Raw genomic sequence first — 17,849 nt, 5'->3', positions numbered from 1 at the left:
AACAAAGTTATTTATCATTTCAGATCCAACTTTGATTGAAGGCGCTTGAATTGATTTTGTTAATGCATTTAAGGCAAATCGCATATTTTCATGCAAACTACAAACACAAACATTATGCGGAAATTTTGTAACTGATTTTACATTGCGTGGACGAAGGTCGCAAAATTTGCTGAGTCCAATTTTTATGTGCAGATGCTTTTCCTTGAATAACTCAAAAGCTTCTTTTAGCGTATAATATAAATGACGTATCTGAATATTGTTTGCTTTTCCGTCAGATAATTGAATTCGAGTGACATCTTTTTTGTTTGGTGATATTTGGGAAACTTCATCTTCATTATAAAAGTTTACAACTGCTAAAACATTGTTTTCAGAAAGACCATACAGCTTTGAACATGCTGGAGGTAGACCCGAATTATCTTTACAAGTAGAGCTATTTGAAAGAATAGAAAGAATTTCAGATTGTTTCTCTTTTAAAGTTGGTAGTGCTTTTAAAACTTTTTTCAATGCTTTTCCTCTTTGTTGAACGTTTTTAAAAGATGAGCTTGGTCTTTGATATTGATTTAAAAGTTTTCTTTTTAAAGCGCGACTTTTTAAAACTCTTAATTTTGCTTTAGCAGCTTTAGCTGCTTTTTTATTAGGATCGGCTTTCAATTTTTCTCGATATCTCTTAGATCTAACTCTGGACATTTCTTTTTTTTTTATCAGCATTCCGAGATACATAATTAGCTTGGTATTCTGCATAACGTTTTTTTTTTACTTCTAATTGTGATTCCATTTCTTAAAAATTTACAACTTTATAAGAAAATGTTAACAAAAATCCAAAAGTTTACTAATATTTACTAATAGCCCCAGTCGGCATATCTAGTATTGTAAATACTCGGAGTATTGATCGCGTATAACATACCGCCGTTGATACCAGAAAAATACGCATTTAGTTTTAAGTTTCGAATTCGAGTTCAATACCACTTATTTTTCAAAAATACGTATTATTTAATATTTGATCAAAATCGGATACGATATCGTACCCGATTTGATCAAATATCAACATGTAACGGAAAAACGAAAATCTTTGCTTTAAAGCGCATGCTTAAACTGAAATTGTGAAAGCAAAATTTAAATAAAAAAGTTTTCATTTAAGAAATTTAGTAAAAAGTTTGTCTGGAATGAAAAGAAATAGTCAGGAATACATGAAAAGTTGTATGAAGAGATATCGTTCTGCTAAAGCAGTATCTTATATCTCCAATACAGTTACAGTACTTTTTTGTACTAAAAAAGTTATTAAAACTTTATCATAAAAATATTTATTGCTACTTTTAAATTTATTTTGTTTTATTCTTATTTTTTATTATATTCTTATTTTCTTATTACCTTTATTTTATTTATTAAGTCCTAAATTAATATAATTCAAATATATTATAAATGTTATCATTTCATACCTTGCTTATTTTATTATGTTGATTATTATTTTATTAACATTTCTGTTATGCTATTACCTTTTTTTCGTACTGTTTTAAAAAATTTAGAAAAATAAATTAAAATTTCGAGCCAACACTGACATTTTATTGTTGCTAAACGTTAAATTTTGTTATAAGGATTGCAGTTCTTCTATCTGTTTTTTGCTCTTTATTCAATAAGTATTTGATTTAATTTAAATATAATTATAATTGGATATTTTATTACAAGATATATGTTTTTATATATATATATTCATATATATGAATATATATATGAATCTTTTTAGATTTTTTCATGTTATTTTTAAATTTTTTGTTTGCGCAATTTAAGTTATATATGTTTGTAGTTTGCATATATGTTTATATTATGTTCAAAGTTAAAAGTTTTTGATAAATATATGTGTTATGTAATTGTTATATGTGTTATGTAATATGTTATATGTTATATGTTATGTAATTGTTATATGTAATATGTGTTATGTAATTGTTTCATAAATGTGTCATTAAAATAGTATAAAATGTATCTATTGTGTATCTAAATATTATATGAGGTGTTTGTATATGTTATATAAAGTTGAATAAATGTATTGTGTTTTATAGTTATTATGTATGTTTATATTATGTTGTTTCCATGTTTTCAAAGTGTGCGACTTGGCAAACATGTTGAGCAAGATTTTGCGTAAAATTGTTATTTATGTTACTAATGTTGTTACATTTGGCTTACCTTAATATTGGTGTCTATTGTTAAAAGTTGTAAGTGGTTTTATTATTGAAACTCACTGCTTTTAATCATTCACTAAAAGCCACTCAAGAAAAATCATTTTGCCGTATATACATTTTGTTTATATCTCAATTTGAATTTTTAGAACCATGAAGTACAAACATGATTTGTTTTCTAAAAGCTAACATGAAATAACAATATTTAACAACTACTACTCTCTTATCATGACATCTTATCTCTATCAGATATATTGATTTTCGATTCATATTTGATTTTTTTCTTTGTATTTACTTATCAATTACATTTTTTCATTTCAGATTTATCATATCATGGATTTATGCGATATAAAAGAACAAATGTATGTAAATTTTTATAAATTTTTTCTAGGCTTTTCTAAATGTGTTTCTTATTCACATTTTATTTTACAAGCAAGGTCTGCAAGCAAATTTGAGCTGAAAATTTTTTTTAGCTTTTAAGGAGAATTGGCTTTGTTCTTTGTTTTATTTAATTTGTTTAAATCTAGTAGTTCTAAAAAGTAAATGTTTGTTTGTTCTTGGTTTTTTACTTATCTGTTTTCAGATTCTTATAAACTAGGCAACTCAGCTAAGCAAGTTTTGTTTTATTTTTTAGTGCTATTGGAAAGAGCTGAAAGTTATTTTTTAGAGCAATTGAAAAGAACTGAAGTGTTTTTTAGTTACTTCACACAGTGTAACTGATACTGGTTTGAGTAAGTTTACTATTTTGTTTTATTTATATTGGATTTATTTTATATTTGATATATATTATATTAGATATATATTTTGTGTATTTAACATGAAAAACTGACTGTAATTTGTTGACACGAAAGTTTATAAACTTAAATCTGCCTATATTTCAGTATATATATATATATATATATATATATATATATATATATATATATATATATATATATATATATATATATATATATATATATATATATAGGAATTGTGTTAATATTTCCAGTAAGAGTGCTCAATACAGCGTGTTATATAATTAGTAGAGCAAATAATATAGTATATAATAATTATTTAGTTTTCAATATATATATATATATATATATATATATATATATATATATATATATATATATATAAATATATATATATATATGTATATATATATATGTATATATATGTATATATATATATATATGTATATATATATGTATATATATATATGTATATATATATATATGTATATATATATATGTATATATTTATATATTTATATATATATATATATATATATATATATATATATATATATATATATATAATTACTTTAGAGTAAAATATACTGACTGACATTGCTTCAATATTTTATACAAGATTGTGCATTTATTATTTATGTTCATTAAGGTAAAAATAATTTTGTGCATTGTAGATTCTTTGTTAAATTAAAAATAATTGATGTAAATAAATATTGTTTAATATTTTTGATAAACGACTTATGTATGTAAACATATAAAAAGATATGGATTTCAATAAATCTTAAGTTTAAATAAAGTCTTTGATTAGAAAAGATCACAATTTGTAAGATTCTTTTACGCTCATTTATTCAATTGTAACAATAGTAAGATTACTGGTAATATGATAACAGTGAAATTGAAATAGATAGTATTAGGCTCAACAAAGTTATTAATGTAAAATGCTAATAGGCAACTTTAAAATAGTTGTCAAATGAAAAAAAGAGATCTAGGCAGGATGAAATTAATCGTTGTTGAAATGTAAGAAATGTAACTCGGTGTGCAGAAAACTTACTTGACAGAATTCAGTGTCAAGCAGTGTTAATGTCTGTTAATTTGATTTTACTTTAGACACTTCAGAACAAAGCAAAGTATGAGTTTAACTATATATAGTAACAATTAACACTTTTAAATCTAAATAATTTTTTTTTTTTATAGTTTCTATCATAATTGTGTTCTTTTTTTCATTTTTTTTTTTAGTTTGTCTATCCTTTGTCATCTTTTGATTAGTTAGCTAGCTGTTGAAACACGGTTTTAATTTTTGTAAATTTAGTATGATATGAAATTAACTCTATTAATCATTTAGAGTTAGAGAGAAGCTGGAGCTTAATTAAGAAATGCTGGACATTAGCTTTTAATCAAGGTAAAAATAATTTTGTTTACTGGTAACATAATAAAACCAGTTACTAGTATTTATTCCGTGCTTTTTTACATTTGTTAACATGCTGCTTTGGAAACACTTTCTTTCTCTCTCTCTCTAAAATGAGTGGGAGATTTAATAAAACTTATGTAATTACTGAGCTCTTATGTATTTCTTAATACCACAAATGATAATGACCATTTATAAGAAATATTTTACCAGTTGCTTGCTATTTTATGGTATAGTTGCTCAAATTGTTTAACTATAATTGTCCCTTGATTTTTCAAATATTGTAATAAATAAAATCTTTTTAGTCCAAGTATTTAAGTTGATAAAATATCTTATTAAGTTGTGGTGTTATTTACCAGCGTTACTATAGTAACGATGCATACATTGTGTTGTCTAGCCTTTTTATAATCTTTTTTAATTATTCTGTAGACAGAATATATGAACCTGTCATTTTGAAAAGGACTTAAGTCCACAACTTTTAGCAGTTAGTTTATAAGTTTGAATTAAAAATTTCTGTATGATTTGTGTTTTTTTTATAAAAAATCAAAAATACATAAATTATATACGTTCTTTATTTATCTACTTCTATGTTTAATTTCTTTAGCAAACTAGACATAATTTTAATAAAAATCATATTTTTGTTGATTTTGAAAAGTTTTAGTAAATGGACTTGTGCCCTTTTCGAAATGACAGGTTCATACATTTTCTGTTATTATTATCCTAATTCTACTAACAATAAAATGCAAATAGTTCTTTTGTAATTAAAAATTGTAATTTTTTTTCATGTCCTTTTTTTAGGTATTTGCAGGCTTTTCTTGACTTTCCTTTTCTGGTACTTGTGTTGTGACAGATTTTAAAAAGAATTCAACTGATGTTAATGCGGTCTTTATGTCGTTACCTATAAGCAATGACGTTGCTGATACGGAGTCAAAGTTAAAATATTTATAGATAAATTTGTATTTAATATTTTAGATAATATATCAAGTTATTAATGTGTTTTTATTGTTATCAATGATTTAATAACTCGTAACCCGTATTACGGATTGCTTACTGCTAGTCATTATCATTATGTTATGAATTCATATTAGTTAATAAAATTGTATTGAATATTCTCTGGTTATCGTGTTTTATACGTGTTTAAATGCGAGTCTGATCCCAGTCGGCATATCTAGTATTGTAAATACTCGTAGTATTGATCACGTATAACATACCGCCATTGATACCAGAAAAATACGCATTTAGTTTTAAGTTTCGAATTCGAGTTCAATACCACTTATCAAAAATACGTATTTATAATATTTGATCAAAATCGGATATGATATCGAACCCGATTTTGATCAAATATTGCCAAATAAAGGAAAAACGAAAATCTTTGCTTTTAAAGCGCATGCTTAAACTGATATAGCGAAAATAAAATTTAAATTAAAAAGGTTTCCTTTGAGAAATTTAGTAAATTATCTCCAGTACAGTTACAGTACTTTTTTGCACTAAAAGAGTTACTAAAACTTTATCATAAAAATATTTATTACTACTTTTAAATTTATTAATTTAGTTTTATGAAGTCCTAAATTAATATAATTCAAATATACGTTAAATCCTATCATTTCATACCTTACTTATTTTATTCCGTTGATTACTATTTTATTGACATTTCTGTTATACTATTACCTTTTTTTGTTCTGTTTTAGAAAATTTAGAAAAATAAGTTAAAATTTTGAGCCAACGCTGACATTTTATTTGTTGCTAAACGTTAAATTTTGTTATTAGGATTGCAGTTCTTTTATCTGTTTTTTGTTCTTTATTCAATAAGTATTTGATTTAAATTAAATATGATTATAATTTGATATTTTATTACGAGATATATGTCTTTATATATAAATATATATGAACCTTTTTAGATTTTTTCATGTTATTTTAAAATTTTTTGTTCACGCAATTCAAGTTATATATGTCTATAGTTTGCATATATGTTTATATTATGTTCAGAATTAAAAAGTTTTTGATAAATATATGTATGTGGTAATATGTGTTATATAATTGTTTTATAAATGTATTTTTAAAATAGTATAAAATGTATCTATTGTGTATATAAATATTATAAGAAGTGTTTATATATGTTATATAAATTTAAATAAATATATTGTGTTTTATAGTTAGTATATATGTTTGTATTATGTTGTTTCCATGACATAGAAACATCATAATATAAACATATAAACTAACTATAAAACACAATATATTTATTTAAATTTATATAACATATATAAACACTTCTTATAATATTTATGGATCATGTTTTCAAAGTGTGTGACTTGGCAAACGTGTTGAGCAAGATTTTGCATAAAGTTGTTATTTATGTTACTAATGTTGTTACATTTGGCTTACCTTTATGTTGGTGTCTATTGTTAAAAATTATAAGTGGTTTTATTATTGAAAGTCACTGCTTTTAATCATTCACTAAAAGCCACTCAAGAAAAATCATTTTGCCACATATACATTTTGTTTATATCTTAATTTGAATTTTTAGAACCATGACGTACCAACATGAATTGTTTTCTAAAAGCTAACATGAAATAACAATATTTAACAACTACTACTCTCTTATCATGACATCTTATCTCTATCTGATATATTGATTTGCGATTCATATATGATGTTTTTCTTTGTATTTGCTTATCCATTACATTTTTTTATTTCAGATTTATCATATGATGTATTTATGCAATATAAAAGAACGAATATATGTAAATTTTTATGAATTTTTTAAAAACATCTGCTAATAATTAGTCCAGTCAACATTCAAACTTCAATTTTGCATATGTCATCTTTAAGTAGTTTCTAGGCTTTTCTAAATGTGTTTCTTATTCACATGGTTTTACAAGCAAGGTATGCAAGCAAATTTGAGCTGAAAATTTTTTTTTAGCCTTTAAGGAGAATTGGCATTACACTTTTTTAAATTTAATTTGTTTAAATATAGTAGTTTCAACAAATAAATGTTTGTTTGTTCTTTGTTTTTTTACTTATTTGTTTTCAGATTCTTAAGAACTTGGCAACTTATGTAAGAAAGTTTTTTTTTTTTTTTAGTGCAATTGGAAAGAGCTGAAAGTTATTTTTTAGAGCAATTGAAAAGAACTACAGTGTTTTTTTGTTACTTCACACAGTATAACTGATACTGATTTGAGTAAGTTTACTATTTTGTTTTATTTGATATTGGATTTATTTGATATTTGATATATGTTATATTAGATATATATTTTATGTATTTAACATGGAAAACTGACTGTAATTTGTTGACACAAAAGTTTATAAACATAAATCTGCCTATATTTCAGTTTATTTTATATTTCTCTGTATCTTTATAAATATTCTTTCTTAGAAAAAATAACAGACTAGAAAAAAATAAATTCTTTTTGAAAGTAGTTGAAAAAAATGATGATGTATTTCCATATTTCATTGTGTAAAGTGTAATACCACTTTTTAAAGGTATGTGAATAGATATATAGGGGAACATGGGGCAAGATGACGGCTGTTTCGAAAAATGCCTTTATCTTAGTCTGTCCCAAAAAATAAAACTTACCTTTAGCTGGTGATGTAGCGATGTAATAAATCAAGTCAAACGAGGATAAAAAGTTTTTTTTTCAATGTCGGAAAAACTTTTTTAATACTTAGCTTTCTTCACAAAAGTAATATTTAAAAAAAAACCATTGATATTGAAATCCATATCTTTTTATATGTTTACATACATTAGTCGTTTATTAAAAATATTAAACAACATTAATTTACATCAATGATTTTTAATTAAAAAAGAATCTAGACTAAAATGCACAAAATTATTTTTACCTTAATGCACAAAAATAATAAATGCACAATCTTGTATAAAAAAATGAAGCAATGTCAATCAATATATTTTACTCTAAATTAATTATTTAAATATATATATATATATATATATATATATATATATATATATATATATATATATATATATATATATATATATATATATATATATATATATATATATATATATATATATATATATATATATATATATATATATATATATATATATATATATATATATATATATATATATATATATATATATATATATAGGGAAACATGGGGTAAAATGACGAATGGGGCAAAATGACAAATGGGGCAAGATGACGAATGGAACAAGATGACGACCTACAGTTATCTCTTAAGCAAAACTAATTATAACAGTTGATTTTAGCTGAAAGGGAAGTAGATTAATTTTACTAGATTTATAAATGGTTTCTTTTTAAATATTATTTTTGTGACGAAAGCTAAGTATTAAAAAAGTTTTTCCGACATTGAGAAAAAAACTTTTTATCCTTGTTTGACTTGATTTATTACATCGCTACATCACCAGCTAAAGGTAAGTTTTAATTTTTGGGAGAGACTAAGATACAGGCGTTTTTCGAAACAGTTGTCATCTTGCCCCATGTTCCACTATATGTCTAGGGTTGCCAGATGTCCCGATTTTACGAAGGAGAATTCTGCGCCAAATATGTAAAAATATTTTTTTTACTTAGTTCTCCTTCGTAAAATCGGGACATCTGGCAACCCTATATATATCTATTCACATACCTTTAAAAAGTGGTATTACACTTTACACAATGAAATATGGAAATACATCATCATTTTTTTCAACTACTTTCAACGAATTTATTTATTTTTTCCAGTCTGTTATTTTTTCTAAGAAAGAATATTTATAAAGATACAGAGAAATATAAAATATACTGAAATATAGGCAGATTTATGTTTATAAACTTTTGTGTCAACAAATTACAGTCAGTTTTCCATGTTAAATACATAAAATATATATCAAATATAACATATATCAAATATCAAATAAATCCAATATAAAATAAAAAAAAATAGTAAACTTACTCAAATCAGGATCAGTTATACCGTGTGAAGTAACTAAAAAACACTTCAGTTCTTTTCAATTGCTCTAAAAAATAACTTTCAGCTCTTTCCAATTGCACTAAAAAGAAAAAAAAAACTTACTTAGATAAGTTGCCAAGTTCTTAAGAATCTGAAAACAAATAAGTAAAAAAACAAAGAACAAACAAACATTTATTTGTAAAAAACTACTATATTTAAACAAATTAAATTTAAAAAAGTGTAACACCAATTCTCCTTAAAGGCTAAAAAAAAAAATTTTCAGCTCAAATTTGCTTGCATACCTTGCTTGCAAAACCATGTGAATAAGAAACACATTTAGAAAAGCCTAGAAACTACTTAAAGATGACATATGCAAAATTGAAGTTTGAACGTTGACTGGACTAATTATTAGAAGATGTTTTTAAAAAATTCATAAAGATTTACATATATTCGTTCTTTTATATTGCATAAATCCATCATATGATAAATCTGAAATGAAAAAATGTAATGGATAAGTAAATATAAAGAAAAACATCATATATGAATCGCAAATCAAAATATCAGATAGAGATAAGATGTCATGATAAGAGAGTAGTAGTTGTTAAATATTGTTATTTCATGTTAGCTTTTAGAAAACAATTCATGTTGGTACATCGTCGTACGACAAAGGGAAGACAAACTAAAAATGAAAAAAAGAACATAACTATGTTAAAAATTATAAAAAAATTAAAATTATTTAAATTTAAAAGTGTTAGTTGATACTATAAATAGTTAAACTCATACTTTGCTTTGTTCTAAAGTAAAACCAAATTAACAGACATTAACACTGCTTGACACTGAATTCTGTCAAGTTTTCTGCTAGCCGAGCAACATTTCTAGCATTTCAACAATTATTAATTTCATCCTGCCTAGATCTATTTTTTTTCATTTGACTACTATTTTCAAGTTGCCTGCAAGTAGGCTCAACGAAGTTATTAATGTAAATGCAAAAGCATTTACATTAATAACTTCGTTGAGCCTAATACTATCTATTTCAATTTAACTATTACCATTAAACATATTACCAGTAATCTTACTATTACTATAACTGAATAAATGAATGTAAAAGAATCTTACAAATTGTGATCTTTTCTAATCAAAGACTTTACTTAAACTTTGAAAACATGGAAACAACATAATATAAACATATATACGAACTATTAAACACAATATATTTATTTAAATTTATGAAACATACATAAACACCTCTTATAATATTTATATACACAATAGATACATTTTATACTACTTTAAAAATACATTTAGAAAACAATTATATAACACATATTACCACATACATATATTTATCAAAAACGTTTTAATTTTGAACATAATATAAACAAATATGCCAACTATAAACATATATAAATTGAATTGCGTGAACAAAAAATTTAAAAATAACATTAAAAAATCTAAAAAGATTCATATTAATTTATATATAAAGACATATATCTCGTAATAAAATATATCATATTTAATTTAAGTCAAATACTTATTGAATAAAGAACAAAAAAACAGATAAAAGAACTGCAATCCTAATAACAAAATTTAACGTTTAGCAACAATTAAAATGTCAGTGTTGGCTCAAAATTTTAACTTATTTTTCTAAATTTTCTAAAACAGAACAAAAAAAGATAATAGCATAACAGAAATGTCAATAAAATAATAATCAACATAAGCAAGGTATGAAATGATAGGATTTAAAATATATTTGAACTATATTAATTTAGGACTTCATTAAACTAAATTAATAAATTTAAAAGTAGTAATAAATATTTTTATGATAAAGTTTTAGTAACTCTTTTAGTGCAATAAAGCACTGTAACTGTACTAGAGATAATTTACTAAATTTCTCGAGAGAGACCTTTTTAATTTAGATTTTGTTTTCGCAATTTCAGATTAAGCATGCGCTTTAAAAGCAAAGATTTTCGTTTTTCCATTTTTTGTTAATATTTGATCAAAATTGGGTTCGATATCATATCCAATTTTGATCAAATATTATAAATACGTATTTTTGATAAATAAGTGGTATTGAACTCGAGTTCGAAACTTAAAACTAAATGCGCATTTTTCTGGTATCAATAGCGGTATGTTATACGTGATCAATACTCCGAGTATTTACAATATTAGTTATGCCGACTGAATTCAGAGACGCAACAGCTTTTAAATTTTTTAGTAATGATTAAAAGTTTACATTAAAATATATAATTTCTAAAAAAACCTCGCCATAAAGCATAATTTCATTGCGATAATTAAACTTTTTTAGCTTTTAGTTCAGTGTCGCAACGTAATTTTTGCAGATTTGTATGTGACAAAAAAACACTTGAATTATTTTTAAAGAGTAAAAGTTTTTTTACTCAAGACATATATGTAATCTCAAAGATTCTTTCTAAACAAAAATATGGATATGTTTTGTTTAAAATATTGCAATAACTCGCCCTCAAATTTTACTCACTTTTTCGAATAATAAAAAGAACAAACAGTTGCTAACATTCATCAAAATTATCTACTCGGTTCAAACATTTTCTACTCAAAATTTATTTTCACAATAATTTTAAGGTGTTTAAACTATAATTAAAGAAATAAAACCTTTTGAAAAAAGAAATTTTTAAACACGAAATTTATCTCTTTCATCGTGGAAATAGCCATATATATATATATATATATATATATATATATATATATATATATATATATATATATATATATATATATATATATATATATATATATATATATATATATATATATATATAATATATATATATTTTTTATTTGTAAATTCCTGATTTTGATCTAACAACAGTTTAGCATTAAAATTTGTCAAGTCAAATTTTAATGCTAAAATGTTGTTAGATCAAAATCTATAATTTACATATAAAAAAAGTTGAAGCAACGACCAGAAAAAAACCATACACACAGTAAAGATTTATCTGAAGTTTAAAAAAAAAATACTGAATTTCTACAGTCAGAAATTTAGAAAATTAATGTCAAAGAAATAAACAAATGATCTTTTTACAGCAAAAAAAACTTGAACAAAAATACACATTTAAGGTTATTACAAGTTTTTTTTTCTCTATTTCATTTAATTTATAGTATAATTAGGATGTTTATTGATTGAATTAAATTAAAAGCATGAAAAAACATTTACAAAAATAAAATAGAAAACAACAGTTGCCATCTAAAATTTATATCGTAACTACGAACCGCGGCCATTTTAAAAGGATTTTAAAACGTTAAATATTAACTGACGCATGCGTGCCTAAACATAGCGCTTTTTCAAGATCTAAACGACCGTGATAGATGACCAATAGAACGGGTTTTTACGTAGGAAAGCGCAGCTTTAAACTAATTAACCCTTTCGTGACGAGTGACCCGTATGGCGGTTCATAAAATTTGTTTCTAAATGACGTGTGACCCGCATGGCGGTGCATAAACAATTTTGAATATTTCAAATCATCTATAGCAATTGGGGAAAACTTTAAACTTATTTTTGAAATGTGAATAATTTCTTAAGTTAATGCTTCAAACCGTTTGTTAACTGCATTTATAGATCGCTCAAAAATTAATTTTAAAAAATGACAAAAACAGATAAAAAGTATACTAACATGAATGAGATCCTTGATATTTTTTTCAGTGATAGTGGTGAAGATTTTTTTTGTTTAATCACCAAAATAAATGTATCATTTATTTAAATTCAAAAACGGTATGTTTATGTATTTCTTCTTTATTTGTTAAAGGTTACATAGAGAAACTATATATTTTTGTTAATTTCAACATGATATATTTTGATCACGTTACTAAGATAATAAATTTATTTTTTTAGTTTTTTAATTTCCTGAAAGCCAATTCTTTGACAAAAAAAACAAGGTCTTATTTGTAAAATTCTGACTAGTGTTTTTTATTTTATACTCTTTTAATTGATCATGATCCTAGATCGTTATTTTACGCGCAGTCATATAGTTGTTTTTAAGTCAGTCGCGAAAGGGTTAAAACTAGTTTAGCGCTCGCTTTCCTACTTAAAAACTAGAAAATGGTCACCCTACCCATTATAACACTTTTTAGCCTTAAATACTTTTCTATAACGATAGCTTTAAACCGGTTCTCATCAAATTAAAATGTATTTTTTTATTTCAGTTACATTTTAGAATGCTTTTAAATAGTAAGAGCGAAAATAAATTGAACCTTTTTTATTTTCATTTTTATAATGAAAATCTATTTTAGGATTTATTTATTTTATCAGAAATGAAGTTAATGATTTATAATTAATGGCCTGACAACAATTATTCTACGCAATTACAATAAAAACCAGGTTATTTAACGTCGTAACAAAATCTTTGCGTTAAAGAAAGTTAATTTTAAGATCAAAGCTTTCAGTTACTACTTTAGTTACTAGTATTGCTAATTCAAATCTCAGATACCGCTCGTGTAGGGGTATTTCGTATGCTAAAGTATTTGAAATGCATTAATACGCGTGTTTAGTATTTTTTTTTTATCGTTAGGCCTGCGAATTGTAAATATTCAAAGATTAAGTTTTTCTGCGGTATGCTTGCTGACATTAAGCCGATGCCGTTTGTTGATCCCCAAAATCTGCAATCTCCGCTGAAAACAAAATTGCTGTATATGCTATCTCCGTGTAAAACAAAATTGGACTATCTGCATTTTCGCCAGCCACATTTTTTTTTTATACAACTTTAATATATTTACACATCGTTACGTTACAATTACATAACATAATATAATGCAACGTAAAAAATAAAATTATATATAACATAATATTACCACGTATCATAATAAAAAGTGGTTTAACAAATATAACTAAGTATAACGTAAACTAATAGTGTTTCTTATCATAAAAACATGTTGTTGTAAAGAAAAACTCGTAGAAGTCTGAGAAGACTTATCATCGAGTACCTCTTTAAGTGGTTAAATAAAGTCTATTTTATATTTATATATAGTCAGAAGTGGTTAAACAGTATACAATCAGTCATACATATAAATATTTTAGTATAAATTTTGTTGCTAAGTTTAATACATGTCAATATAATTGTTGGAATTAAGTAAGGTTTTTAATATATATATATATATATATATATATATATATATATATATATATATATATATATATATATATATATATATATATATATATATATATATGCATCAATACGCGTAATACGTTGCTTAGATAGTTTTTGAACCAGTCAAGGGTTATGTTTTTTATCCCATAGCTTTCCATTTTTTTAAGTAAGATATCATGATCTACAGTATCGAACGCTTTTGAAAGGTCTATAAAGATGCCTAGAACAAACTGTTTTTATTAAAAGAATCACATATATTGTTAACTAGATCTAGAATTGCGTGTTCAGTTGAATATTGTTTTTGGAAACCGAACTGCTTTTTATTTATAATTTTATTTTGGATTAAATACTCATACAATCTGTTAAAGATTACTCTTTCGAGAAGCTTAGAAAAGGTAGGGAGTACTGAGATAGGTCTATAATTATTAACTAAATATGTTTCACCTGTTTTAAATATTGGTAATACTTTAGCTACTTTAAGCTTGTCTGGTACAACTCCTGTTCTAATCGATGACCTAAAAATTTCAAATATTGGTTTATTTATCGATGTAAAGACATTTGCCGCTACGCTACTACATTTATCATCGATACCTGGAGTTTTATTTATTTTTAAGGAATTTAGAGCAACATTAAGTTCTTGGTAGTTTAGTTCTTTGTATTTTATTTCGCTCTGGGTATCACTTAGGTATGATTTGAATGAGATGTTAGAAGACTTAATTTTTGAGGCAAGATTAGGGCCAATGTTAACAAAAAGTTCGTTGATTTTTTCAGCAATCGTATTTTTGTCACTGTACTCTATATTATCTATGATTATTTGAGCAGACAAACTATTTGATTTTACTTTTTTGCTTCCAATTCTTTCTTTTATAGTATTCCATGTTTTTTTAATGTCACCAGTTGCATTTTTTATTTGGTTTGAGTAGTAATTTTTCTTCGAGCTTTTTTTTATTTTTCCAAATAGATTTTTGTATTGTTTGTAAGTATTTAGATTTTTTTCATTTCTATTTTTTAAATATTTGATGTAGAGTGTTTTTTTTTTTTTTTTGAAGATTTTTTTATACCTCTGGTAATCCATGAACATTGTAAGTATTTTATTTATAATTTTAATTTTTTGTTCTATAATTGGGAAGTGATTATCATAGTACTTTAAGAATATTTCTATAAATTCATTATAAGCGGAGTTGGTATGCCCAAGGTTACATTCTTGGTAAATCCTATCCCACCTTACTGCCGATAGTGAGTCTTTTAACTGTTGAATAGTTAAGTTATTAATTTTTCGTTTATAGACTTTGATTTTAGAGTTATTATTTTTTGTATCTTGAAAAAAGGAAAAGTAAATCGGAAAGTGATCGGATATATCCGTTTTGATTACACCTGCTTTTAATGAAGGATCATATAATGAATTAGTCAATATGTTGTCTATTGCAGTGATTGAATTAAATGTTACCCGGGTTGGTTTGTTTATTATAGGAAAGATGGAGTGTTGAAACATATCGTCAAAAAAAGTTTTGGTAACGGCATCTTCATCGTACTTTAGACAGTTTATATTTATATCTCCAATACGGAATAATATTTTGTGCTCTTTGTTATTTTTAAGAAATATTTGTTTTAGGTAATTTGAAAAGTTTTTTATATCACCTTCAGGTGGTCTGTAACAGGTGGGCACCAGTATATTTTTTAATTTTTTGTTTATTATTTCAATTGTAAAGACCTCACCATCGGCATCAGAAACCGAAAGATCGTCTCTAATTTTAGTAGTCAGATCATTATGAATATATGTTATAATTCCACCTCCTCGTTTTTGAGCTTTTCGCTCATAAGATATTAGTTTGTAGTTCGGAATTATTAGATTTTTATTTATTTTGGATGATTCATCAGAACACCAAGTTCCTGTTAAGCAAATCATACTAAACAAATAGTTACATTCTATAAGAAAATGTTTTAGTTTGTCAATATTGTTAATTATACTTCTTATATTTATTGTCAATATTGTTAATTATACTTCTTATATTATGTGCATCACCGTAAAGTTACTGTTTAATGATTTTAATTCATTTTTAAAAGTTCCTAATTCAAAAAACCGCGAGTTAAAATTATTTTTATTAAAAAAATGCAAACCTGGATCGTAAGAGTTATTAAGTAAAAAGTTATTAGCCGATTTGAAAACATTAAAGTGTCGCGTTTCGTAATCTATCGTTTGTTTAGCCATTAGTTAAAAGAATTAACTTAGTTTCGATCGCTTAAACTTACGTAAAACTTTATCTTAATTATACGCAAAAATTTTCTTATTTTCTAAATTCACGACAAAAAACTTTATTAAATTTATTTGTTGCGTAATTACCTTGGTTTCGAAGATTTTTAACTTCTTGCCAAAGTTTTTTCCTCTCTTCCATCGTCTCTTTAGCAAAGTCTTCATTTATATATATTCCACTTCCTTTAAGGTTTTTAAGTGAACTTAAAATTTTAATTTTATCTTGGTAGTTTTACTACGATAGTTCTTGGTGTCTTCTTTGTACGACCCAACTCAATGTGCTCGTTTAGACTATCTGCGTTTGTCGGGTGCATAAATTTGAGATGGTGTTTTTTTAAATACTTGAAGTTTTTTTACAAAATTCTTCAAATGTTTAAATAATAGCGATTATAATCGCCAAGATAATATTATCTTCAAAAATCCTTGATCATGAATTGATTGAGTTTGTGAGTGATCAAGTAGTTTAGTTAAGATGAATAAACTAAAAATGACTTATGTTGTTGTTAATAACAACATAGCATATGTATCATAACATTGTTGAGTTTTTATTTTTATTTAATTTTATCAAGGTGCTCTAAGAAGTTCTTACGGTCATATTGCAGAGCACTGCGGATAACAAATTAATAGAAAATTTACGCCTCCTTCCTAACCTATGTCGCAAATTTGCCCAGAGGTGCCTTACAACAAAAAAAGCATCCATGGTTTGAACCACGGATGCTTTTTTTGTTGTAAGGCAAGTGCGCTACAACTGCGCCATGGGTGCTCATGTTAAATACTAATTGGTAAATTTATATTATGTACTTTATAAAATTTATTTAGTTTTTTGTAGTGTTGTTACTACTATTAAATAATTTGACTATCGACTAAATCGACTAATATATTCTCTAAAGTCGACTAAAATCGACTAATGCATTTTACAAATCGGCTAAGTCGATTTAGTCGAAATATACTAATAATTTATTATGAAATTAATTGTCATATTAATTGTCAATATTAAAGTAATTTATTTTAGCTTTTATGTTTAACATCATACCATTTAAATGTTAACGGGGCAAAGCAATATAAGAGAACGGCTTCAATAGTTTAGGGACTGCCTTAAATACTTGATATACATCAAAGTCTTTACAATCATATTTACAATGTAATTTTTATTTTGATTTTGGAGCTTCACAACATAATTTTGTCCTAGGGCCACGAGCCAGCTTGAGGTGGCCCTGTATGAAAGAAAATCAAAAGCATCGACTAAACAAA

The 17,849-nt window shown here is 24.8% G+C and overlaps 3 long non-coding RNA genes across 5 annotated transcripts; 2 read left to right on the top strand and 1 right to left on the bottom strand.

Moving 5' to 3' along the window:
- The first annotated feature begins 1,091 nt into the window (after positions 1 to 1,091).
- Positions 1,092 to 5,305, top strand: LOC136082003 (uncharacterized). Of its 3 annotated transcripts, XR_010639329.1 has the most exons (6): positions 1,092 to 2,207; positions 2,493 to 2,533; positions 2,806 to 2,902; positions 3,485 to 3,557; positions 4,251 to 4,307; positions 5,112 to 5,305. It is a non-coding gene; the product is annotated as an uncharacterized LOC136082003 (long non-coding RNA). The 3 variants fall into 3 exon arrangements; XR_010639331.1 differs by lacking the exon at positions 3,485 to 3,557; XR_010639332.1 differs by lacking the exon at positions 3,485 to 3,557 and having other exon boundaries at positions 4,145 to 4,307.
- A 169-nt stretch (positions 5,306 to 5,474) lies between these two features.
- Positions 5,475 to 7,988, top strand: LOC136082002 (uncharacterized). The gene is made up of 3 exons (XR_010639328.1): positions 5,475 to 7,199; positions 7,398 to 7,494; positions 7,690 to 7,988. It is a non-coding gene; the product is annotated as an uncharacterized LOC136082002 (long non-coding RNA).
- An 872-nt stretch (positions 7,989 to 8,860) lies between these two features.
- LOC136082001 (uncharacterized) lies at positions 8,861 to 10,412 on the bottom strand. The gene is made up of 4 exons (XR_010639327.1): positions 10,011 to 10,412; positions 9,530 to 9,906; positions 9,231 to 9,327; positions 8,861 to 9,035 (listed from the first exon to the last, which is right to left on the bottom strand). It is a non-coding gene; the product is annotated as an uncharacterized LOC136082001 (long non-coding RNA).
- Positions 10,413 to 17,849: the final 7,437 nt, after the last annotated feature.

The sequence above is a fragment of the Hydra vulgaris genome, chromosome 06, assembly GCF_038396675.1.
Source record: "Hydra vulgaris chromosome 06, alternate assembly HydraT2T_AEP".
NCBI lineage: Eukaryota > Metazoa > Cnidaria > Hydrozoa > Anthoathecata > Hydridae > Hydra > Hydra vulgaris.
Note: the sequence above shows the minus strand (reverse complement) of the source record. Positions and strands in the feature narration are given on the sequence as shown.